Source organism: Pseudonaja textilis, chromosome 7, assembly GCF_049901715.1.
Source record: "Pseudonaja textilis isolate UNSWEBS1 chromosome 7, rPseTex1.2, whole genome shotgun sequence".
NCBI lineage: Eukaryota > Metazoa > Chordata > Lepidosauria > Squamata > Elapidae > Pseudonaja > Pseudonaja textilis.
This window is the reverse complement of record NC_141996.1, coordinates 12,753,130-12,780,233: the sequence shown is the minus strand read 5'-3', so window position 1 is coordinate 12,780,233 and position 27,104 is coordinate 12,753,130.

Sequence of the window (27,104 nt, the reverse complement as noted above, 5' to 3'; positions counted from 1 at the left end):
CTCTTCAATCAAAACTAGAAAGTTTGCTACATTACATGAAAACATTCTTAAAATTTATTTGAAAAATATTCTTATATGGTGATCTTAGACTCTTGCTTCCTGGAACTCAGATAAATTGAAACAAATAACAGTCATTTCTTGTGCCCTGGAACTTACCTGTAAATAATATTTGTGCATTTCTTTCAGAACTATTTAACTCAATCAAGTACATCTACAACTGAAGAGCAGTTCTTAATAAAATTCTTGTTTCAAATTCCATGCAGTCTGATTTTTCTCCTTCTACCAATCCTTTAGTTAGCATTTTTTTAAATAAATTTTATTGTGTATGAACATTAAAAACATTGAACGTGGTAGTCTTCTTTGACATACATTTAGTTAGCATATTGATGGGCTTTGGGATTTACACTTTTTGCAGCTTCAGGCATGTTTGAACTCACTATCTAAATACCTACACAGGGCAACTTCTGACATCATTGAGCATCTACAAGTGTTGATTTTTGGAATTCTCTTCCAAACTTTAGAACAGGGGTCTCCAACCCTGGCAATTTTAAGACTTGTGAACTTCAATGTTTCAGAGAACCTTGCAGCTTGCTCTTCTGTTGGAAGAGGTTCTATCATCAAGTTTTTCTCCCCAGTATTTAATATGAATTGATCCATTTCCTAGTAATTTGAACCATTGGTTTGAGTTCCTCAGATATAGATTAACAGAGTTGGAAGCGACCTTGTAGTCATATAGTCTAACCTCCCACCCAAACAGGAGACCCTACACCATTTCTGGCAAATGGCAGTCCAATCTCTTCTTGAAAGCCTCCAGTGATGAAGCTCCCATAATTTCCAAAAGCAACCTGTTCCATTAGTTGATTGTTCTCACTGTCAGAAAATCCTTATTTCTAGGTTGAATAACTTCTTGATCAGTTTCCACCCATTATTCCTTGTCTGGCCTTCAAATGCCTTGGAAAATAGCTTGACCCTCTCCTCTATGTGGCAGCCCCTCAAATACTGAAACACTGCTGACATGTCTCCCCTGGTCCTTCCCTTCACTAGACTATCCATGCCCAGTTCCGTTCTTCATATGTTTTAGCCTCCAGTCCTCTAATCATCCTAGTTGCTCTTCTCTGCACTTTTTCTAGAGTCTCAACATCTTTTTATAGTGCGGTAACCAAAACTGGATGCAATATTCTAGGTGTGGTTTTATTAAGGCTTTATAGAGTGGTATTAGTACCACTTGATCTTGTTTGTATCCCTCTGTTAATGCAGTTTAGGATTGCATTGACTTTTTTGGCCACTGCTGCGCACTGCTGGCTCATATTTAACTGGTTGTCCACTAAGATTCCAAGATCCCTCTCACCGTTGCTGCTATTGAGCCAGGTTTTACCCAGTCTACAGGTATACTTCTGGTTTTTCTTGCCTAAGTGTAAGATGCATTCTTATGATTCTTATATCTTCTTATAATAATGGGCTTTAAACCCCTGGACTCTGCAGCAGCACTGAAAATACATTGATTCTTTAACCATGAGACACTTTGTCAAAACCAGATTAAATGACTGAATGAATAAGTAAATCCATAAATGGAAAAAATGAATAAAAGGACTTAATACCATTTCATTATTAAGACTAATAATTTATTATAGCCACCCAGAGTCTTTTGGAGTGAGATGGCTGTAATAAATCTAAATCATCATCTCATCAAACTTCTAGAAAGAAGTTTGAATATTAACTCATATAAGTTTGAATATTAACTAATATTTTATTCACATACTCAAGTTCGTGTTGTTTTCTCCTTAAAAGTAATTTTGATGGCTGAATGTCCAGATTACTTGTTTCTTCTTACTAATAATAGAAGCGCTTAGAAAAAAGAATCTTATATTACTAACACTCCCTTAACTTAAGGTAAACAATAATTATTATACATGATCTTTTCACTTAACATGAACTCCAGTTTTAATAAAGTCAGGAAGTTCTGAATTTAATTAGTAGGATGCCTGTTCCTTGCCTGATTTGATTAATTATTTTCTCTGCTGCCTGCATCAGGAGAGAATGTGATGTCTAAAGGATACATCAGGATTTATGTCAGACACGAAGAATCAGGACCACACATTGTTATCATTAAACTGTTTTTTAATTCATGCCTATAGACAACAATCTAGTCAATCAAGGGTCAGCACTAAACTGTCACTATATAAGCATTAGCTTATATAAGAGGGGTTGGATTTAGACTGTTTGTGGGAATGTAATGATTCTTGGCTAATTACTCTCTTGACTTTGACCTAGACTCTGCATATTCTACAGATTAACTTTCAATGTACCATGAAAATCCATGTTGGATGAGGACATAATTTTGTAATTGCTATATACCAGTGTTGGTGAACCTTTTCGGCACCAAGTGCTGAAATGGGAGTGTGCGTGTGCATGTGGGGCAGCATCGGAAACCAAAAAGAACAGCTCCCCAGCACATGGGAGCACCAAAAACTGGAAGCTTAGCTTCCCAGCACGCACATGGCCTTTGAACATGGTCATCCAGAAGAGCAGCTCCCCAGGCACACATGCGTACACTGGCCAACTAGTCTGCATGTGGAGGTGCCAGAAACTGGAAGACCAGCTGGCCAGTGCATATGCACATACTAGAATCCGGAAGAGCAATGGGTGACAGCTGGCATGCCCAGAGATATGGCTCTGTGTGCCACTTCTGGCACACGTACCATAGGTTCACCATCATGGCTATATACCATTCAAAGGACCGATAGATTGTTTTCCTTCTCAGAAGATCATTTCCATTTACATCAAATGTTGTTGGCAGATTATTTTGTTTCTGCCTTGAAATTTCAGAAAAGCTGGTGCTGACTGATTATCATGGGGCATTATCCATTAGGATGTTCTCCCAATCAAGTCTCATTTAAGGGGTCAAAAGAAAAAACAATAAATTCCTATCACATCATTTTATTTTATTTTATCATTTTATGTAATTTCTTATTTTTATTTTTTTCTTGCACTTTTTATTTCTTTTGGTTCTCTTTGAATTTGTGTTACATTTTACAATTATGATCAACATTCTTAATAAGAATTGCATATAAAATAAAAGGTATTCACATCATGTCATTGGGATTTTCCCAGTCTCCTTTCTATCACATTATTGTCAGATGTGTGCATTTCTGCCCGGTTTATGAATCACTGAACCATAGATGACTTCACTGAAGGCAGCACTTTCACATCTGCCAGGCCATATTTTTATGGGTGTTTTATCATCAGGTCCTTAATCAAAGTCAATTGTGTTATTTGATTGCTGTTGATTCTTTCAGAAGATGAAGAAAATGTATCTATCTATCTATCTATCTATCTATCTATCTATCTATCTATCTATCTATTTATTTGATTTGTCAATTGCTTACAAGATAATAGGTATAAGTAAAATATAGTTATGAGTACATGGATACATATAAGAAAAAAAAAGAAACAATAGGACAGGGACGGTAGGCACATTGGTGCGCTTATGCACACCCCCTACAGACCTCTTAGGAAAGGGGTGAGGTCAATAGTAGACAGTCTAAGGTTAAAGTTTTTGGGGTTTGGGGAAGAAGCCACAGAGTCAGGTAGAGTATTCGAGACATTGACCACTCTGTTGCTGAAGTCGTATTTCCTGCAATCAAGTTTGGTGCAATTAACCTTGAGTTTGTATCTATTGTTTGCTCTTGTATTGTTATGGTTGAAGCTGAAGTATTCATTTGCAGGTAGGACATTACAATGTATGATTTTATATACTATACTTCGATCGGACCAAAGGCGGCGTAGTTATAAGTTTTCTAGGTCTAGAATTTCAAGTCTGGTGGCATAAGGTATTCTGCAACGAGTAGAGGAGTGGAGAACTCTTCTTGTGAAATATTTCTGGACTTTCTCAACTGTGTTAATATCAGATACGTAATGTGGATTCCAGCCTGATGAGCTGTATTTGAGTATTGGTCTAGCAAATGTTTTGTATGCTCTAATTAGAGCATACAAAGTTAATCTAGTCACCTTCAAAAGATGAATCCAAAATCTCCTCTTCAGAATCAGGTGGCTATAGCAGTCATCCGAGGTATATGAGGTAGGATGCAGGGATCAAAAATTAATGATTTTGGATTCATCTTCTGAAGGATCTTCTCTACCTTCTGAAAGAATCTGTTTTATTACCCATCCACCATCCACTTGCATTTCAAGCATCATGTTTTTCAAAGGTTTCTCCATTCTGATCAGTGGTGTGTATTGTTTACACTGAAAATCTGCCAAATTTCTGAAAAGTCACAAATTCCTTGGGTCCTTGCTGGGAAGTTACAACCCTTAGCATATGTTCCTTCGTGTGTTCAAATCAAGATTTCCTACTTAGGAATGCAATTATTCCTCATTTGTTCCCAAATTACAGTCTCATTCAAGCATCCATAAATAATACATTTCATTGAGGAAGAGTACCAATAACAAATATGCAGCTTGGTATCAAAAATATACCCACCATTTAAAAGGTGGGAGACAAGAAAGGTGAGACAGCAGGAATATTTTTGTAATGAAAAACATGATTTTCATACACGCAAACATACACATATATATATTTATTACCTATTCATATTTTCTGCATGCAATCTGAAAAATAGTCTCACTAGTTCTGAAATGTATGCAATTTTGCTAGCATATTTATCTGTCATACACGTTAGAAAATAAGTGATGTTTATGCTAATCAGCAATAATGATTTTTTTCCCCTCAATCAGCTTTAATGTAGTTCTCTCTGTTATTAGCAATGGAATCATACCAGTTGACCTGTAATGAAGAGCAATTATACTAGCCACCTAATCACAGCACATTTTGAAACGAAAAACCTTTCAAGAGGGAATCTATAGAATAAGCAAACACCATAAAGCATATTTATTACTTAGCAGGGAAAATCTATAGCACAGTATGGCCACAATATACAGTGGAATAGAACTGTTCATTTAGGAACAAAAGTCTTCCTGTTGTTGTTTGTTGAGTTGATCTATGTAGCTGTATGTGAACTCATGTTTGATTAGAACTGTGTTTCTCAAGCTTAAAATTGGCTGAGATATTCTGAGAATTGAAATCCATACATGAAACCTTGGATTAGAATGTCTATGGAGATTCTCAGTCATCCAGTTCTTGGTTGTCCTCAAGGTGCTTTTTCAAAAAGCAATTGGCCTTTGTTTTTCCTTGAAGGCATTTCACTTCTCATCCTAGAAGCTACTTCAGGTCTGACTGAAAGATGGAGAATGAAGAGTCATCTGCTCATTAGACCCTTTCTGAGAGTTACTGAGGGCACTTGGAGATTTATCTATGCCTTCACCATCACCTGAATAGTGCAAATGGACATGGAACTCCTGAAAAGACTTTGTTGTAAACAGGAGTTAGGTGGTGTCATATCCCACCCTCTCTGTTGAGAGAGGGCTGTTCAAGTCTTAATGTAGATGGGCTCTTTGACCCCTCTTTCAAACCAGTGCTCCTTTCGGTCTATTGTGTGGACTTTGCTGTCTTCAAAAGAGTGACTTTTGTCTTTCAAATGAGGATAGATTTGTTGTGGTTTGCCGGCAGCCTGTGCAGACGGCAGCAGAATTGGACAGTGGGGAAAAACGGGGACCAGTCCAGGAGTCTGGAGAGGACTCAGACGAGGGTCCTGCATTCAATGCAGAGATGGGGCCAGGACCATCTGGGACTGGTGTGTTGACTCCGGAGCCTCCAAAGTCTGGCAGCAGCAAGGCAGAGGAACAAGGGGAGCCTGTTCCCAGTGTGCGTGTGCGCAGAGCTGCTAGAAGGCAAAAGGGGTGATTCACGAGTAAGACTGGGAGGTGATTGCCCCTCCCATAAAGTATAAAGGAGGTGCAAAGGTAGAGAAAACTTTGCAGGAAGCAAAGTCGTTCGTTCTGTTCGGATTAAACCTTGAAGCTCTGTGTGGATTTTGTACTTCAGTTGGTTTTTTATAGTTCATTTGGCACTTTTGTTGTTGACAGCAATTCAAACAAAAGAAAGGTGGGTGCTTATCTCAAGGCAATGAACACAATTCCCAGCGTTGAAATAAAACAAGAGTTATTTTAACTAAGCATGTGCTTAATTACGGTCTTGGAAGCCTTGGTCAGAACAGGATTGCTGAATTTTGTCCTAATGGTTTGTAATCCTGCATTTATGAAGTGGTTATTTTATTTCTCCAATGTACACTTCTGTACATGTCTCATTCATTGTACTGCATATATCACATTGCTTGAATTAGGGAAGAGTTGTTTAATTCTTCCCAGCTTTTACCCAACAACTAAATAACTAACCCTATCCTCAACTTACAATCATTAATTTAGTGATTGTTCAAAGTTACACAGCACTGAAAAAGGGACTCGTGACCGTTTTCACACTCACTACTATTGCAGCATCCCCACATGGTTATGTGTTCAAGATTTGGATGCTTGGCAACTGGCATGAGTTTATGACAGTTGCAACCTTCCCAGCTGGTTTCTGACAAGCCAAATCAAAGGGACAACCAGATTCACTTACAAACGCATAACTCAATTATAGTGATTCTCTTAATACTCGTGGGGGAGAAGGTCGCAAAATGAGGCAGAACTCACTTAACAACTGACTTGCTTAGCAACAGAAATTTGATGCTCAGTTGTGGTCATAAGTTTTCGACAATTGCTCTGAAAGCCACATTATACCTGGAGAAACAAAGTAAAATGGATAGCAGGCTTGACTTTAGCTTCACATAAAAAGTTTCGGTGAGTTTGGTTTGGTCCTTTTAATGACCAAACTCTGGAAAATTATTTTGACGTATGCCATGCAGCAGAATGAACTATCATTAGTTAATATTTATTGTAATTACATATTAGCAGTTAGGCCAGCATCTTGTATACAGTACTTACTACAAAGAAAGGACCACAGACTATAACCTGAGTTTGGAGAACTGAAGAAGTAGAGAACTTCATAATTCCATAGTAAATTTTGTTTTGTGTTTTAGTGTTGTTTTGTTATTAGACAAGAAAATGTCCAGTTCTTCCTACTTCTTTCTGGGAGACTTCCCCAAAGGGACCATCATGATGAAACTGTTCATACAGTCATTTTTTGAGACATCAAGAGAAATATATTTGTAACCTCACCTCTTTCTCCTATATATTTTTCCTTCTTAAATGTGTTTTGGCTGAATAGAAATCAGAAACCATCTAGAATCAAAATTTTCTTCCAGGTGTGCATTTTTGCTTCTTCACAAGCTGTTCACAGCATTTCAGATTACTGGGGAAAGGACATTTTAAAAGCTATTTTTTATTCTTTAAAAAATAGAGGAACAATAAAAAATAGATTACTTCCCCTGAGGGAAGACAGAAAGAGCAGTGTATAATATATCAGCCTGTTGTGGAATATTGCTGAGCAAATGAAGGAAATTTTAAAAAAGCTGTATCCCTTGATAAAGTGAGTGGCTCAGCCATTGTATAGATCACATGGTTAAATCAAAATCTGCATGACCATACTGTGATAATTTTCCTCAGTTTTCTTGCTCAGCATGGACTGAGTGGTACGTAATAAGATTGAAGAAAAAGGGAAGAAGTGAAACTGGAAACCATCTGACACAATTTTGAAATCTTCCAGCTTTGTTTCCCTTGTTGTTCTCTTGACATCTTCCTAGATAAAGGGGTGATACTGAAGTTATTTCAAAGATTACAATGCAATTCATTCAAATGTTCATCTATAATTAAGCATTTGTTTAAGAGATTATCTATAATTTGGACTGACTTACTGAATCTGTTTGAAGGGATTGGTTTAAAGCAGTAGTCTGGCTTGGTGGTCTGATGGTGGGGAGGTGGCTGCACACTCACACACACAGATCCATTTGTATGAGCAGTGGGCATGCATGCCTCCACTTGCACAAAGGGAGCTTTGCCCATAAACGTGAGACAGTTGTCGCTCACACGAGGGGAGTTTCACACGTGAGGACAAGCGGCTGTTGCTTGCAGGAGGGAAGCTTCACGCATGAGCTCAAGATGGCCTCCACTCACTTGAGGGAAGTTTCACATGAGGGAAAGCAGCTATTGCTCACAGGAGGGGAGCTTTGTGCATGAGCGCAAGATGGCCTCTGCTCACATGGGGGAAGTTTCACACATGAGAGCAAGCGCCCATTGCTGGTAGGAGGGGAGATTCACACATGAGCACAAAATGGCCTCTGCTCACATGAGGGAAGTTTCTCACGAGGAAAAGCACCCATCGCTCACAGGAGGGGAGCTTTGTGCATGAGTGCAAGATGGCTTCCACTCATATGAAGGAAGTTTCACACGTGAGGGCAAGCACACATCTCTTGCAGGAGGGGAGATTCACACATCCATTTATGCGCTCCCTTGCCACCTGTATGGCCCAGTTCCAAACTGGCTGCGACCCCTGCAGCTCAGGGGTTGGGAACCCTTGGTTTAAAGAGAAATGTGATTAAGGCACCAGGCTAGAAATAGGAAATTGTGAGATCAGAATCTGTTGCAACCTTTGTCCCAGTGAAAGATATGCAATCCAATTGAAATTGCAATGCATGAATGGCATCTTTGACTGGTTGTTGCAGTTTTACTTTCCAAATCAGGGAAAGACTATGATTAGAATTAAGGGTGTCCAATATTCTCATGAATTTGACATACAAACTTGTCTCTGAAAATTCCTCACACTGAACTGAACATTTAAAGAATGTCATATATCAAACTCAAGCAGGTAAGATCATAAAAACTCAATATTGTCAATTTGAGCCAGACTCAGAAGGTCACAAAGTGATTTTAGGGTCCTGCTTGATTCCTGTTCTTTTTCTTTATTCCCTTACCCACTAATGACTTATCAAAAATCAAAGATGCAACACCCACCTATCTGAACCTAGGAGTTCAGATAATACCAACTGGAACAATAACAAGTTGTCAAACCTTCTTGTGCTATTTAAATTCTGAATAATTTAAATAAAAAATTATGATAAAGGCACCATTGAATGGTTTTCATGCATGGTAAGGATAAGCATTGCACCTGCGATTAAAGAAATAAATTTCAGATTGCCAGATATCGTGAATAGTAACTTAGGTTCCTTTTTTGTTAGTCCATCTGTGAAATGTTCCAGAAAGTATAGCCTTATCAAGAAGTTCCTTCTAAAATGGTCTTGTCATGGTTCATGTCTGTAGGCAGGCAGGAAAGAAATAGAAGCTACTGTTTTCATTTTTTTGGTCTGACAAGAAACAGATCTTAAAAATCCTTCCGCTATTTCTACTGTGAGCAGGAATACAGAATGCCTCAACAAAAGAGAACACAAAAGAAAGGAATTGCTCAAACAAACAAATATCACTTGGTAAAAAAAAAACAGAGATATGATTTGAGCGAATGTACAATTCTAATTTTCTGGAGCTAAACCCCAATCCCTGGAAAATGACTCGGAAAGTAAATTTGGGGGTGTCCTGGCTCCAGTTAAGACCTGAATGCTGTAAATCAGGGGTGTCCAACCTTGGCAGCTAGGAAATTTTTGGACAATTCCCAAAGTCCTCAGGTCTTAAAGTTGCTAAAGTTGTCCCGAAGGCGCCTTTTCAAAAGGCAACTGAACTTTGTTTTTCCTTGAAGACATTTCTCTTCTCATCCAAGAAGCTTCTGAAGAACTGAAGAAGGTACTTGGATGAGAAGCAAAATGTCTTCAAAGAAAAAGCCCAGTTGCCTTTTGAAAAAGTACCTTTGGACAATTACAGCCTGGATGACTGAGAATCTCCTTAGACATTTTGCTAACGTTGGATAGCCTTGCTGTTGATATTTCTCCTTCAAATGCAAAATCAAGAATCAAGGTGTCGTTCCCATGGCTTCTCTAACTTGTTTTGCCAACTCTTGTTTTCATCAGCTGTTCATTAGACTCCATATTATATTATTCACCGCTTAGCCTCCTTTCTTTTCTTCCTTCCTTTCTCCTGCTTTTTGATCTCTGGCAGAATGGCTGACCAATGTTCTTCAACATGCAAGAGAATGCATTTGAAAGAAGCAATCCTTCAAAGTGCTAACATTTTCCTCTCCGAGGCATATTCTGATCAAGGTCACAGAAAGCAGTTTGGAGGTTCACAGTTCATTGGGGAAATCAGCTGCCGGCTTTTGTACAGCTGGAGCACCTGTTAAATTGTGCTGGCATCTGTGCAGATTTGATGGCACCAAAAAATTATCATTCCCGACAATGCCCCCTGGTTGATGTGATCACCTTCTAGGGAACAGATTCAAAAGAGGAGCCAGCCTGATTAAAAAGAAATCAAGAATAGGGAAAATCTTACATTTTGAAGGGTTTGTTTTCATTTTTCTTCCCATCAAAAGGTAGCTGTGATGTTTATGACTCATGAATGTCCTGTTTATCTCATTGGATTGAGACCAATGTATGCAAAATTAGGCTACTAACCCATATTCATTTTCATCCATCACAAGGCTCCAAAGTTCACCAAAGTTCAAACGACAGTCGTTTGAGCAGAAGGGGCATTCTGTGGACCCGTCAGCCAAGAGAATTTGCCCAGTAAGGTCTAGAAGAATTGTTCTTTGTGGTGGCACCCACCATTTGGATCATTGTGCCCTCAGAGGTGTGATCTGCTACAGTCCTTTTGGCATTCTCAAAAGGCCTGGAAACCTGGCCCTGACAACAAGCTTTGGGGTTGTTTCCACACGTTTCCTTTTTTACACTAGTTTCTTGAGAGTTTTTTGAGAGCAAAACTATTGCACGGTAGTGGTGTGCCAGAGATGATTCTCAAAATTGGAGCTGGTTAGTAGATTAAGAGAAGGTCCCTCCTCCACTCTTTTTAAGTACTGATCTCATTTTATCTAGTTTTTTTTGTTAATTTTTAATATTTAATTCTTAATGCTTTTTAATGTTTTTAACCTTTCAACTGTTTTATTTTGTTCATTGATGATGTTGTAAGCCATCATGAGAGTCTCTTGAGTTTCTTGACAGTAAGATGGGCAGCATACATATTTAATAAATAATAAATATTACTGTCCTAATTTCTGGAGACATCTCTCCCTCCCTCCCTCTCCCTCTCATTCTCCCTCTCCCTCTCATTCTCCCTCTCCTTCTCTCCCTCCCTCCCTCTCCTTCTCATTCCCCCTCTCTCCCTCTCTCCCTCCTTCTCTCTCTCTCTCTCTCTCTCTCTCCAATAATATACTGCTACTGTAAGAATTGTACATTTCTTACATTTGTCTGACCCATAAACATGCATGGGCTGGATAAAGATTTTGAGATTTAATACATGTTCAGAATTCACCTCAGAGAGAGTGGTTGGATGATCACAGCTTTCTGTATGGATGCTGTTTGGCAGATTCTTTTTTGCTATTTTTTTCTTCTTGAACGTCGTCCTTTAGTTTTATAAAATATGCACAATACATGAAAGCCAGCTCCTTCATGGAGATTGATTTGCTTTGTCTCACCAAGCATAACATTTTCTATCTCTGAGGTCCTTGATCTAGCCAGCAAATCAGAAAATCATCTAGTAGCTGAACCTGTCTTCCCTAATGTCCCTGGGGTCATGAAAATAAAGAGTTGACTGTTTCCTCCAGTTATGCCATTATTAAAAAAATGATTTTATAAAAAAAAGGTTAGTTGAGAAAATAAACCAGCTGTTTCCATCTGTTCAGACCTTTTGATTTACTGGATCCATTAGGTGGTACTGTTGCATCATATCAAAAATGATAGGTTACCCAATTTTCTACTGCAATTGTCCAAAAAAACCTGTTGGTAGATCACACATATTCATATCCACATCAGAGGTGGTATTCAGCAGGTTCTGACCAGTTCTAGAGAACAAGTAGCAGACATTTCGAGTAGTTTGGAGAACTGGCAAATACCACCTCTGACTGGAGATTTTACAGTATCCTTCCCCTGCCATGCCCACCAAGCCACACCCACAGAACTGGTAGTAATAAAAAAATTGAATCCCACCATTGATCCACATGTGTTTAAGATTGAATGCATCTAAGACTGTAGATTGAAGCTACCTATTCTGAGCATATTTATATTAAGGGGAGGCAGGAAAGGTCAGCTCTTTTTTTTTTTTGCAAATATTTTTTTATTTTTGTTTCTTTAAATACATCTTTAGATGAACAATGTGGTTACAGGCTTTTTACATTTTAAGTCAAACATGACCATAATCATAGATACAGCTTTCTTGTCTAATTTCACATCATTACCTATTACCAATTTTCCTTATTATATTCTCACACATTACTTTATATCAATCTCTTTATTCTTGGTAGCCAAAACCACTCTCACCTTTAAGTTCCCTGGAATTGCAACTCACATGGATAATGCTGCTTTCTGCAAGAAATTTGGACTTTTTCAGTGTCACATGCCAACTTTTGAGCTTATACTAAAAGAACCCATTTATTCCACACTCTAAAATTATGGGAAATAATGTCATCAGTTTTTAAATATCACGCTGAAATAACACTCCTCAAGCTACAAAAATTGGAATGTGGGATTGTATACAACTTAGATGTGGCCTCTAGCTAGGATTAATTTACACAATACATTAAAACATATCATGCAGCTGCCTTTGTAATAATTTGCTCCATTGGTTTAAGTGTGGTTTAAATCAGGGATCTCCAACCTTGGCAACTTTACAACATGTGAACTTCAACTCCCAGAATTCCTCAGCCAGCTATGGAATTCTGGGAGTTGATCCACAAGTCATAAAGTTGCCACGGTTGGAGAGCCCTGGTTTAAATTCTGAGTTGGCAAAGGGCCATCCATAATACCCTCAGAAGCCTGACAAATCTTGCTAATTAAATAAATTCTAATAAAAGAATACATAATTTTAAACTGAATTACAAAGAGTTGAAAACTTGATCTGACTATTGAATAGGATTCCTATTAGAAAACTACAGGAAGACTTTGCCAAAGTTTTTCATTAAAAATGTAATTTGCCTTAATTTTCTTTTTCTTTCTTATTCTCATTTCTTAGGACTTCCCTTTTTAAAAACCTTGCATGGTAGTGGCAATGTTGGGGGATGATTCTCATTTCTGTATCATGCCCCTCCATTTGGAATGGGAAGAAATTTTGAAAAGTGAATGATTTGGGGGATGGAAAAGCAGGGATGGGCTGCTATGGATTCGCCCGGGTTCAAGAGAACCCGTAGCTAATGTAATGGCTGGTTCAGAGAACTGTCAAATCCCACCCTGACTGGCCCCTCCCACCCCACCCTGCCCCTCCCATCCTTCCCCTCCCCTCCCAGGAGTCTCCACACGGCCCATTTTGGATGCGAGGTAAGTTTTCAGCCTCCAGAGGGCTTCCGGAGCCCAGGGAGGCAGTTTTCACCCTCTTAGAGGCTCAAGGAAAGCCTCCAGAGCCCAGGGGGAGCAAACACACACACACACACACACACACATATCTTGGTGCAGGAGGCCAACTAGACCATGACCACCATGACCACGCCCACCCAGCAACTAGCCAGAGAACCTGTTGCTGAAATTTTTGAAGCCCACCCCTGCCTACGTAACCAGGGTTTGTGGGCTATGGTCTTACATTAGCAAGGCAGTTGAAAATTAGAAGAGCAGTTGAGTTATCCTTATACTGGATGCATTGAGAAAGTTAATCCATCAAATTTTCTTAGTTGGTAAGCTCATTTACAAATTTGAAAGCATTACATATCCCTTTGGCTTTTTCTATTGAGACTCTTCTATTGTATGCCTGGAAGAAAAAGATTATTATTATTATTATTATTATTATTATTATTATTATTATTATTATTATTATTATTATTATTATTTTGCTTAGCTCCTAGGATAATTGCCTTTCAGGAGACAAAGGACTTTAGAGCCTTGAGTTATCTTCATAACAGGAAAGGGAGATGAATTCAATCCTCCTCCGTTCCTCCTTTATGATCCAAATTGGCTTTTCCAGAAGAGCATCATCACAACCAGTAACGTACCATATTTCATATATTCATTTTCAGAGCAGTCATCAACATAACTAGCTAGCAAGAATGTCATATTTTGCTGCTTTCCTCATCGATCATGTTGATTCCACTCATGGCGTCTCCTATCTGTTATAGCTCTTTTAAGCTGAGTCTTATTTGCATTTTATATATTTGTGTTTGGATTTTCCTCCATCCCTGATTTTGATTGAACATCATGGAATGTAATCAGTGTTGCTCACCCATTGGGATGTATCACAAGGATATTTAAAAAAAAATTACATTTGGTTCCTGTTCTCTTGCAAATTCACTCATGTAGCTAGAAGTTGCTCCAGAGCCACAAAAAAGATTTGAGGAACCACATACTATGATCACCTGGGCTGTAGTTTGCACATCTTATATGTCTGGGCTTGTGTGAAGTGGAATACATTTAGTTATCGGCTGGCCAAGGGGTATTGTGTGTGACTATTATGTCTTTCATTGTCCCAGTCATCCCTCATTTTATACTAATTTGTCTTCTGCAATCTAGATTTCTCACCAAACTTTGCATCCATAAGTACAGGTAGTCCTCATCTAACAATCATTCACTTGGTGATTGTTTGAAGTTACAACAGCACAGGAAAAAATGTATGACTCCTCTTCACACTTACAATATTCCAGTATCCCCACAATCACATGATAAAAATTCATGTGCTTTGTAATTGGCATTTATTTATGATGGTTGCAGTATCCCAGGGCTGTGTGCTTGCCATTTGTGGCTTTCCCAGCCAACTTTCAACAAGTTTGTGGAGGAAATCCTAATAAACTCAAGGTTGATCCAGCCTTCCATCCTTATGAGGCTGGAAAAATGAGGACCCAGATTGTTGAGGGCAATATGCTGACCTTATAAACTACCCAGAGAGTACTGTAAAGCATTGTGGGGTGGCATTTAAGTCTAAATGCTATTGCTATATACAAAACTTCTATGGGGGTATAGAGTGGCCTCATATAATTGGAACTCCAATTTAGCTATCCAGGGAATCACCTCTAGCATTTCTTCATGCAGATCTTCTAGAGAACCAGAGAACACATGTCGTCGGCAATGTTTCACAATATGTTTAATAGTTTGATTAGCATCACAGTTGCAACAGTATGCTAAGCAGAAGAAGATTTTCATGCTGGTCTACAGGATTTCAGTCTTGCGATAGACTGAATTAAGTGATGAAGCAATAAAAATAAAATATTCTCTGGAATTCATAAATGTCTCATACTTCATGTCCCATCATTAACTGCAATTACTAATTGTTCAGAAATTCCATTTAATATAAAGGACTCTCAAGACAAGAGTTTCTTTCTTTTGGCTTCCCACTTGTGACTCCACTTCCCTTTGAATAAACTGAATTCAGATGCTCAGATTACCAAACTTTTTTTAAAAAAAAACAGCAATTGTATGCCCATCAATTATGCCTGAAATGGCAAACCTAGTCTGCCTATTTATGTGTGGAAAGCTTCTCAACTACTCAGCTTGAAAGCCCTCACTCAAGTTAATATGAAAATAAGTAAAAGGCATCTTTTTTAAGAACAGAGAAACTGATTTCATTCCATGTTTGTATAAACCTCCAATCAGAAGCTGAGATAATTATCAGGAAACGATGGCTCATCCCCATATTCATGGTTCTTGCATTCCATGTTCTTACTGTAATTCTCTCTTTGCATCTTCAGGTGCTCTTTCCCTACATGACAACTTCAATAACTAAACATCCTGAAAGCCTCAATCTAGTCAAATCATAAACTCCATTCATACTCTGGAATCACTGGAGCTTTTATTGAATAGCACGTTGAGTGCCATTCAACCTGAGGGCTCTGTCATCTGCCACTAGATCATCTATGACTTTGATTTTGTTTTTTTTACCTATGTTGATTTCTTGGTAAAATAGAGAAATGTTCATCATTGCCTTCTTCTGCACAGTATAAAATTATGCCTCTGGTGTTGTCATAAAAATGAGAATCCCCTTTTTCATATTTTGCTTCCCAATTGAAGGGCCTCGTGGATTTAGGTGGGCAGCTTTGGGTGACCATGCTAGGTTTATATACTCTTGGCACACATACTTGGGCATTCTTCACTCATCTTTCTCAGAGACATCCCACATTACTGGGAGTCCTCGACTTATGACTTGACACTTAGCCACCATTCATAGTTACAACCAACCTGAAAAAGGGGACTTACAATCCAGATTCAAAGTTCTGACAGTTGAGCCTTTGCTGTCTCGTAATTTAACTTTGGGTGTTTCGAAGTGTTTCTGTATTTTAATTGCTGATCTGTTCCTTCAGGTTTTTCCTCCCTCCTGCTTATGGCAAGCATAGGAATTATCTTAAAAAGATTTTAGCCTAGACACCAGACCTTCTGCCCGCAAAAGCTTCTGAAGCTTGGCTCAGGGCTCATGACAGTAGAGACCTTCAAATTTCTAAGTTCTATCATATCTCAAGACCTAAAATGGACACCTAACATCAAAAGGTCATCAAAAAAGCACAACAAAGAATGTTCTTTCTGTGCCAACTCAGAAAAGCCAAACTGCCCAAGGAGCTGCTCATTCAGCTCTTCAGAGGAATTATTGAGTTCCTCTATAACTGTCTGGTTTGGTTCTGCAACCCAACGAGACAGACATTGACTTCAGAGAATAATTAGGACTGCAGAAAAAACAATTACTACCCACCTGCCTTCCATCAGGGACCTGTATACCGCATGAGTCAAAAAGAGGGCTGTGAACATATTAACAGAACCCTCACATCCCAGACATAAACTATTTCAACTCCTTCCCTCAAAACGATGCTATAGAGCACTGCACACCAGAACAACTAGACACAAGGACAGTTTTTCCCAAATGCCATCACTCTGCTAAACAAACAATTCCCTCAACACTGTCCAACTATTTATATAGTCTGCACTACTATTACTATTAATCTTCTCATCACTCCTTATCACCCATCCCCTCCCACTTGTGACTGTATGACTGTAACTTTGTCGTTTGTATCCTTACAATCTATATGGACTGTTTTCTAGTATGATTTGATTGCTTATTGTACCCTATGACTATTATCAAGTGTTGTACCTAATGATTCTTGACTCTTGATGAATGTATCTTTTCTTTTATGTACACTGAGAGCATGTGCACCAAAACAAATTCCTTGGGTGTCCAATCACATTTGGCCAATAAATAATTATATTCTACTCTATTCTATGATTTAATCTGGAATCCCGACAGCCACATTGCTGGCCAAGTGCAGTATCATGTGACTATGGTTTACAATGTTTTTGCTTAAAACCAGCATTTCCAGTTTTTGGCAAGACTACGTGCATAGACAAATATTGGTTCACATTATGTCTAGAGAGATTCTGCATCATCCAGATCATGGTTGCCCAAAAGGTGTTTTTCCAAAAGGCAATTGGACTTTCTTGGGGGATTTGTTTCCCGTGAAAACATTTCTCTTCTCATCAAGAAGCTTTTGTAGTTCTTTATATCAGAACTGAAGAAGCTTCTTGGATGAGAAGCAAAACATTTTCAAGGAGAAAAGCCAAAAAAGACCTTTTGCTTTTTGGAAAAAACACTTTGGGGACATTAATGACAGTGGCAAAAATGATCATAATATTGGGTTGGTCACATGCTTATGACCTTTATGACATGTGATAGTCATGGGCAGGCTCTTTTACAGTTGTATGTCAAGGACTATCTTATATGTGGGTGCTCCATCAACTGAAGGCTTTCAAAAAGAGACTGGACATCCACTTGTCTGAAATGATATAGAATCTTCTGCTCATGCAAAGGGTTGGACTAGAAGACCTCTGAGGTCCCTTCCATCTCTATAATTCTATGTTCTATGACTACCTCTATTTGTCAGGAAGAGGCAACAAATCAGGACTTGAAGGGGTGCCAAACCTGGCCAAATGAGAAAAGTACTTTGCCAAATTTTGTATTTGCTAAACCAGAGATGGTGCATGGAACATTATGGAAAGCATTATCTAGCTCAGCATATCAACCAATTCACCTTTGACCTGCACAGAAATTTTAATTACACCACAAATGGAAAGATAGAGCCAACCTTCTATAAAGTTCTATAGTTACATAAAAGCAATCAGGCTTCATCTTAATCTAGCAAGAAATTAAGATTAGCACAGATGTTTCTGCAAAGATACAGGTTATGACAAAGTGCAATCCCACCCAGGGCAATTTCATTCTTATATGTAACTAGTTCCACTAGCCTATTTCTTGATCGGCACCCTACAGTTTCTTTTATGAAGGCTTGACTTCAAATGATGAACTCTTCCCAGTCCATTTTGCACATTAAACGGCTCAGTTGAAAACATTCTAATCTTCCATAAAATGTTATGTGTGGTGCTTATTTAGCTGTCAGTTGAATCTTTAAAATCAGGGAAGGCTCTGCAGTTAACTGGAGGCTTTTCTTCGTAGTAGCCTTAAATTGTCCCGTTCCTATGCATAAATCAGAAGGAAATTAAACTGATTTAACAAAGTTCTTTCTGCATTTCAGCTTCTTTATCTGCTTTGGTCACAGTGATGGTTGGCTATTCTTCACCATTGTTCCTAATGGAGGGGCTTCCTGATTCTTTACTTCTTCAGGCTCTCCATTTCATGGATGATGTTAGGAATAACAAGGTTACCTAACGTAGTTTGGGTAAAATAATATATATAAACTATGATAGTAAGTTTAAGTGTGTGTCACTTTAAACTGCAAAGCATGTAATTTTGGGTGCGGTGTGAAACCGCAGTAAGAGGGAGCAAGAGAACCTGCTGGATTGCTGATGATTGCTGGTTTGCTGGATTGATGATTTGCTAACTGCGTGTTCCCTACTGCTGAGTTGCTGAACATCGAAGGAAGAAAGGGGGTTTGACTTCTTCATATCTCTACTGTGAGGAGATATATTACTGGACTGATATTTGTAAGTTTACTGACCTCTTTTTCGACACTGAATTTTGCAACTGAATAATCCCCGGACGGACTGAATTAGTGAATGATATATGGACTGTTTGACTATGCTAAAACTCTTACTGGAATAAACTATTTAACTAGCACAGTGTATCTGTTTTACTGAGTGTAAGCTACAAAAAACGTTTATCTCACATATTTTGCCTGCCTGACTGACTGCCGTGCAGATTCTGCTAGGGTGTATCCCTAACAGATGACGTTTTGAAGATACATGGTGCCTATAAATAGATCTTTTCTTCAGTTCCTTCCCTTGATTTCCCTTGTACCTGATATCTTCCAATCTAATGCAGCTAGCAATAGTCCTCAACTAATAACTCTTACCCATTTATAATAACCTGAATTAGTGGAGAAGAACAATCCATCTCACACATGCTATGGTGCAGATGATGTCCTTCAACATGTACAGAAGAAGACCTGATGCAGGTGACAGAAAATGCTATCAACATGGCCCAATATTGGATGAGTGTCATTTCGTTTTAATCCTATTTATCCTATGTATTTTTACATGTCCTATATTTCATGGTGACTCAGAGGCTAAAATGCTGCGATTGTTGATCAGAAAGGTCAGCAGTTTGACAGTTCAAATCCCTAGTGTCACATAACGGAGTAAGCTCCTGTTACTTGTCCCAGCTTCTGCTAACCTAGCAGTTTGAAAGCATGTTAAAAATGAAAGTAGAAAAATAGGGACCACTTTGGTGGGAAGGTAACACCGTTCCATGCGCCTTGGGCATTTAGTCATGCCAACCACATGACTATGGAGATGTCTTTGGACAGCACTGGCTCTTTGGCTTTGTAATGAAGATGAGCACCACCACCCCCAAACCAAAAACGACTAGCACGTATGTGTGAGGGGAATCTTTACCTTATATTTCTATATCCTATTTATACCTATTTTATTCCTCAGTGTTAAAGGGTATATGTTTATAATTTGTAGTTGTGTCTGACACGAATAAAAAACTTGAATTAGTAATTTTATTGTTGATTAGTCAAAAGGCTATGTAGAATATAAAACATATCACACATATAACATTAATAAAACATATTAATGGAATTGAATAAAAACAGATTAAATAAAAATAATAAAGAATGTGAATCATATTTCTGTCACCTCTACAGTTTCCTTTATCAGACTCATGTATGCAGATTTCAAGTTAACTGTTTTATTTGAATAAAGAGCCGTATTATATATGATTTTTGAATTCTGACCACACATGAAATATGTTGTTTTAATATAAGAGTCTCAGTAGGTTGTTTGTCTAATGTGTGGTTTAAAATAATGATCTCTCTCTTTTTTATACAATTGTCATCCAAATAATATATAAGTTAGGTCTTCTATCTCCAGAGCTCTGCAAATGCAACTATGGTTAACTTGACTAAATCTTCCATATTTAACCATTGTATCCAGTTGACTGTATCTTGCATGCCCTAAGATGTTTAGGCTTTTCTGTTTTTAAATATTTGGCAATTTGAAGAGTACATTAATAGCAGCTCATCAATTTCAATGTGCCAATCGTTATAACATCATGAGTGGTTCTTGATGTCTCTGAGCTTGCTTGTTTTCTTGCAAACGTTTCATTAACCAAACTAGGTAACATCATCAGTGCTACTAGCTGATGACTGATGATGTTACTGTCAACTGTCCAGTTGGGAATCCAGAAAAAGAAACTCCTGGCACATTATTTTACCAGGAGTATAAACTTTACTGATTAAACCACATTGGTACAGAAGAAGAGCTTTCTCATGAGAACCAAGGTCATCTCCACCAGCAACAGGTAAAGTTAGGAAAGGAGTGCCTGAAGAGCCTGCCAATTAACTTAATTGGCCAACGTGACCTGTGACATTTGGGGATGGGGTTATTTCCTAGTTTAATTGTACTGAAACCATGGAAAAGCTTTAGACTTGGCTTGGTGCTGATATGATGTACTCATTAAAGAAAAGCTTTGAGAAGCAGCCAAGTCTCAGAGTTCTGATTTGCTTCAGTTCGTTGGTCGGAGCTTTAACATTAAGCCAAATCTAAACTTAGCTGGGCAGTTTGATTTACACAGGTAAATCTAGATTTGATTCAATGTCATGGTTCTGAATTAGACACAGGTACCAAATACAGTGAGAAGGTAACAGCATTCCATGATGTCATGCTGGCCACATGACTGCAGAAATGTCTTTGGACAATACTGGCTCAATGGTTTTGAAACAGAGATGAACATCATTCCCTATAGTCAGCGACTACTAGTGGAGTGAAATCTGCAGAGACTCCTTTACCTTTTTTAAGTATATCTGTCATAGGAGATGAATTGACGTATAAACATACACCCTAGAATTACTTGTAGAAGAGACTGCTATCAATCTCTTCCTACTCCATGTACAACAGAAATAGAGTATTTTCCTGTTCTTTCATCAATGATCATGTATCTGCAAGCATTTGAGAATGTTATCAGGCTTTGTTACCCAAGTCTCTAGGATTTCTTTGCAATATTTTATTGTACATTTATTCTCTGTAAGATGAAAAATATAAAGAATGGAGATAGAAGACACAAGACCTTTCTCAATGCATCATTCTAATCTTGTAAAACTTGCTGGAAATCTGAATCCCCTGTCTCACCAGAAGGCAATCTAATATCAAACATTTTTGCTCTGTTTTAGAAACTGGCATATTTATTTGTCTTGCTTCCTTGGTGGATGACATGGACAGTCTTTTATGGAGGGCTGTTTGAGATGAAAATTAGCTTTTGAATTCATGTGACATCCCCATTTTTTATTTTCCTATTTAGCAGCACTGATATTTAGACTTTAATATATAATACATCCTTTGTGATAATCTGGAATCTTTGACTCTCCCATACTGAAAAACAGAAACATGGTGTGGTCACAGACGTAGCTTTCTAAGCCTATCTTTTACTATACAGATGCTGTTATAGAATAAAAAGGAGAAAAGTTAGGAAAAGAAATGTTTGCATTTGTGAATGATTAAAGAAGCATTAATGAAAGATTAAACTTCCATTGCTACATGCATTCATCACTGTAAGCTTGTCAGGTTTTCTTAGTAATAGACCTTAGAAAAGGAAATTCAACTCCTCTCAGTCAATAATATAAATGCCAAGACACTTCTGATATTCCAAATGAACATTGAACATCAAAATAATGTTTTCATTCTTTAAAAAAAAATGTTTAAAGGTGAATATCTAGAGCAGGGTGTCAAACTCCTGGCCCATGAGTTGTATGCATCATGTGTGGGCCATGCCTACCGCCAGTTTAGTGAAAGGGGGAAAAGTCCTGATACATCACATGACACCACTATGATGATGTGAGTTTGACACTCCTGATCTAGAGGTATCAGGTTCCAACTATTTTTGAATCAACTACTGGTTAAAATTGCTTGTTGCTATTGACTTTGGAGTAAAGGTTGTTGAATTTGGGGAGAGAGAATAACTTTTATTGCACTTGCCATCTTTTTATGGGATCCTTGGTGCTTGATAGCATCATCCCTGCACTTGAGGTGAGATGGGTGGTAAACAAATCTAACAGATAAATAAAATTATGTCATCTAATTTGGTAATGAAAGGTCTGAAAGAAAACAACCAAGCTCAGAGAGTGCAAAGGACCCCAACAGTTCAACCCTGAGCTACAAATATACTCTTCTATCATTGCCATTTTTTTATATTTACCTTCTAACTTCTATCTATTTTTATTATAATTTCTTTGTTTGATTGTTCTGAATTGCTTAGAATCATTCAGAGTCAACTGGCATACAAGCTTAATAAATGAAATTATTATTATTCTGGTTTATATAATCAGAAAATAAATTCCTAACAAGAACCAGAACAGTATTAAAAGCATTATCTTTATAGACAAACATAAAAGCTGCAGCTTTGTTTAATTGCAAGTCACAAAAGATCTTTAATCAAGTAAGCAAACTCTATTTAACTGTTCAGTTTTAAGGGGATGAGTCCACTTTTGATATTTCTTGTCCCTTTCAATTTCCCCACCAATTTATCTGCTGTTGTTTTTCAAGCCATCATGGATCCACCATTTTAGATCCCTTCTAAAGAGACATAAATTGGTCTGTTATGCTGTTGACAATTCAGCCCTAAAGCAAATGGGTTGTAGGATTTTGCTCAGATTTATCTAGTGTATCAACTGAGGAGATGACCAGGGTAGCTTGAGGGAAGGGTCAAACACATCATCAGTCTTGACTTGAGTCACTTCGCATCCACAAGAGATCTATGTCCAGCCCACCTTGAATACTATTGCCTCTTATCAACCACCAATTACTGTTAGCAGTTCAGATTCTTGTAGACAGCATTAGTATACAATAAACCTATATATTCATTTGAACTGCCTGACACTTGATTTCCTGTACTTGACACATGTGTTACCTATGGCTGATAGACTACATAACTACATAGACTTGCAAATATCTATAGGGTATTATAATCAGATTCCAATATTATAATAATCTGTGATATAATCACATATTCTATTATTCTGCCATATATGAGAAAAACAGAGAGAGATGTTAGATAGATGATGATGATAGATAAATAGATGATAGATAGATAGATAGATAGATAGATAGGAGATAGATTGATGGATGGATGGATAGATGGATAGATAGACAGATAGATAGATAGATAGATAGATAGATAGATAGATAGATAGATAGATAGATAGATAGATAGATTAATTGATGGATGGATAGATAGATAGATAGATAGATAGATAGATAGATAGATAGACAGATAGATAGGAGATAGATTGATGGATGGATGGATAGATGGATAGATAGATAGATAGATAGATAGATAGATAGATAGATAGATAGATGAGAGATAGATTAATGGATGGATAGATAGATAGATAGATAGATAGATAGATAGATAGATAGATAGATAGGTGAGAGAGACAGAGAGAGATGATAGATCAATAGTTTTGAGAGAGAGGAAATATAATTTATAGTATATTTCATACTTAAATATGTGTGAGGGTTTGCAATGGCACATCTGTCCATATTTATTTCCCACAATCTGAAACAAATTGACTTCATCGAAGTTTCAGTCATTAAAATTGATTAAAAATCCAATCTCTATGAGCTGCCTTTGCAATGTTCAATCCACCTCAGTAAAGGAGCTGTAATACTAGAGTCAGCAGGGCAGAGATGTTTTTCACCATCAGCTGCCCATACTACCATGGCAATCACACTTCTGTAAATCACCACAGAGGGCCTTTGCTCTACCATCTACATCCATCTTGCCTGCTTAAATTGGAAAGGCTTTTTTGGATGGTAGCTATATTTAACTTGCACACTGCTGAAATCTTGGCAGTCTCATGTTTAGCTCTGGCTTCCAAGGAGCTTCAGTTAGACCAAATAATAGTGAATGTTAGAACTCAAATGAGGTGAGTTGAGGAAGATAGATGAAAATATGCTCAGTCTTGGGTAATGGCATTCTTTCTTGAATTGCCTCACACGGGATGTGAGAGAGCAAAGTACATTTCCCCTAGGAATTACCACAAATATTTTACCACATGAACACAAAAATGTGTTTCCTCGAGTGTACAGTTGATGTGTTTCTGCAATCTTCACTCATTGTTCCTGTATGTGTTAAAATATTTCCCACCTGAGAAAAATTGAAACAAATGGAACAATTTATTGCTATGTCAGGGTCATTCATTTTTGGAGGAATTCAAGAGGACTGCAGGACTGGATTCAGAATGCATTCTCGAATACGATGAACTTTCATCTTGATACAGAAATACAATTGGAATGAAATATTAGAAAATACTTGAAGCTTGGGTTTTAGATTTTGCTCTCCAAGCTTGTTTCAAATTTAATTTCTGAATGTTTTGTTACAAGACTACAAAACATCACCAGCAGGATTTTCTTGTCCTATTCTCCTTAACTTATAAATGTCCTGTTGTTGTGGCCTGTCAGCCACCAGCCCCTCTAGCAGTCGAATCAGATGAGTAGCCAGCATGGGAGTCAGGGCCAACATCAAGGCAACCTGAGGGCTCAGCGGGGTGGAGAGGGAATGGAGCTGTCAGAGAGAGCGAGACAGAGGCGGCGCCTGGGCTGTCCATCAGCCCTCAGATGAAGAGTCAACAGCCCCCAGGTCTGGAGGTGGCTGATGTGAAAGAGGAGGAACAGCTGAGTTCAATGCTTGACACCCAGATACGCAGAAGGCAGAGGAGAGCAGTGGAAACCTATGGGCTGATCCTTGGGATGGAAGAGCCACCACTGCTAGTGAAGCCTCAGCCTAGTTTTGGGGATAAAAGGCAGGGGGCAGAGATTAAAAAAATTAAAAGAGGGGAGGTTAGCATCTTCTTATGTAATTATTGAAAATCTGATTCAAATGCTTCAATGAATCAATGATTTTATTCAAATTCCACATTGGAATGGTTAAATTAGAACGATCGGATTCCAACTGCCAGTTCAAATCAGGGAAAAAGTCAATTAAATGTTGAAATGATGCAAAGCAATTGTTACAACTTGATGCACTGAATTTCATTGATTATTCTAGTTGAAGATTCAGTTTTTGATTAAACTGATTTTTTTTTTATTTTAAACTGAAATCCAACCTGAAATTTTGAACTGAACTTTCTTGTACCATTGTTTCCACCGTGAAACTGATATCATTCTTATTTATTTATTCATTTGTCAAATTTATACGAGCACGCATCTCACAACGAGAGACTCTGGGCAGTCTTAACAGAGCTAAACAAAACAATGAATATATACAAAACTATGATTGTTATTATTAAACACTTTTTAAAAACCCACAAAGTTAAAAGGAAAAAATGGTCAAAAAACAGATGTTAATCACAATGGAGTCACCTCAACATTTCACTAGTCATCTGAGGTCCTCATGCCTTCTGGCACAACCAGGTTTTTAGAATCTTCTGGAAAATCAAAAGGGATGCTGCCAATCTCAGTTCAGTGGAGAAAATATTCTATTATTCAGGTACAACAGAAAAGGACTGTTGCCTAGGAACCACCAGATGTAGTTTCTAAACTGACAGGATGCTCTTTCTGCTGGACTTGGTGGGCACTGGCAGATGTAATTATGGAGAGATATTCCCTCAGATAACTCAGTCCCATGTCATGTAAGGCTTTAATAGATCAAAATCTTGAACCAAGGCCAGAAATAAACTGGTAACCAATGCAGCTTATTCAGTAGTCTATTTTTACATTGGAGCCATAGATAACATTTCTATTACCCGCATTTTCGAAGAGATCCAGTCTAATATTCGTTGGAAATCAAGTTAAATATTTGCTGGGGGGGAAAATTCTAAGGGTGATTGTACTTGTGGCGAAGTATCTCTCTATGGCTTTACAATGAGAAAGCTACTTGCTTGTGAAAGGGCTCTCTCACAAAATCATTTTTTTAAAAAAATTCTACTTGTTTTGTTCTGTTACATTTTATGAATTGTGTTATTGATTCTTACATCCATATCTTTTGTTGCACTTACTCTTTGGTTTAGCTTGCAGGTTTACTAACTGTCATAATAAACTATACTATTCAAAGTGTTAAATTTATATTTACCGACAAAGAAATAAAGGGTATTATATTGATCTATTTCAAGCTATTTATCTCTCCTCAGTTAGCCATAACCTTCTGGGATTCCAACTCTGGGCTGCTTACATCTTAGTTAGATGTATTAACCTCTAAGCCACAGGCTCTCCTCACTTTGTCAGCTATACCAGGGGAGAGGTTGTTTGCTATCAGGGCAACCTAGTCTACCCAAGTATAGGATGGAGCAAATATGAACTGAATAGCTTGATATAGATATCAATAGCTTGATATCTTCCTTCCTTTCTTTCTTCCTTCCTTCCTTCCTTCCTTCCTTTCTTTCTTTCTAAATATAAATTTAACACAAAAACAGTTTGTCGTGAAAATGACTACCTCCTAGAAGGCTCCTAAGGGACGTGCATAAGTGCACAATCATGCCTACCATCCCTGTCCTATTATCCCCAATTATTAGTACCTATTTCATGTATTTATACTTATGTTTATTCTTATTTCTATTATATTGTAAGCATTTGACAAATAAAATGAATAAATAAAAATAAATAAATAAGATTGGGGCTGAAAGGCGAAAGCGGGAGCAGTATGCTCCATCCCATTTTTGGGTAGAGTAGGTTGCCCTGATTAAAAAAAAAACATGTATGCTATTCAAAGTACAGTAGAGTTGTGCACAACAGATCTACATGTTGCAATGTATAAGAAGCATAGTTTGGAAATTT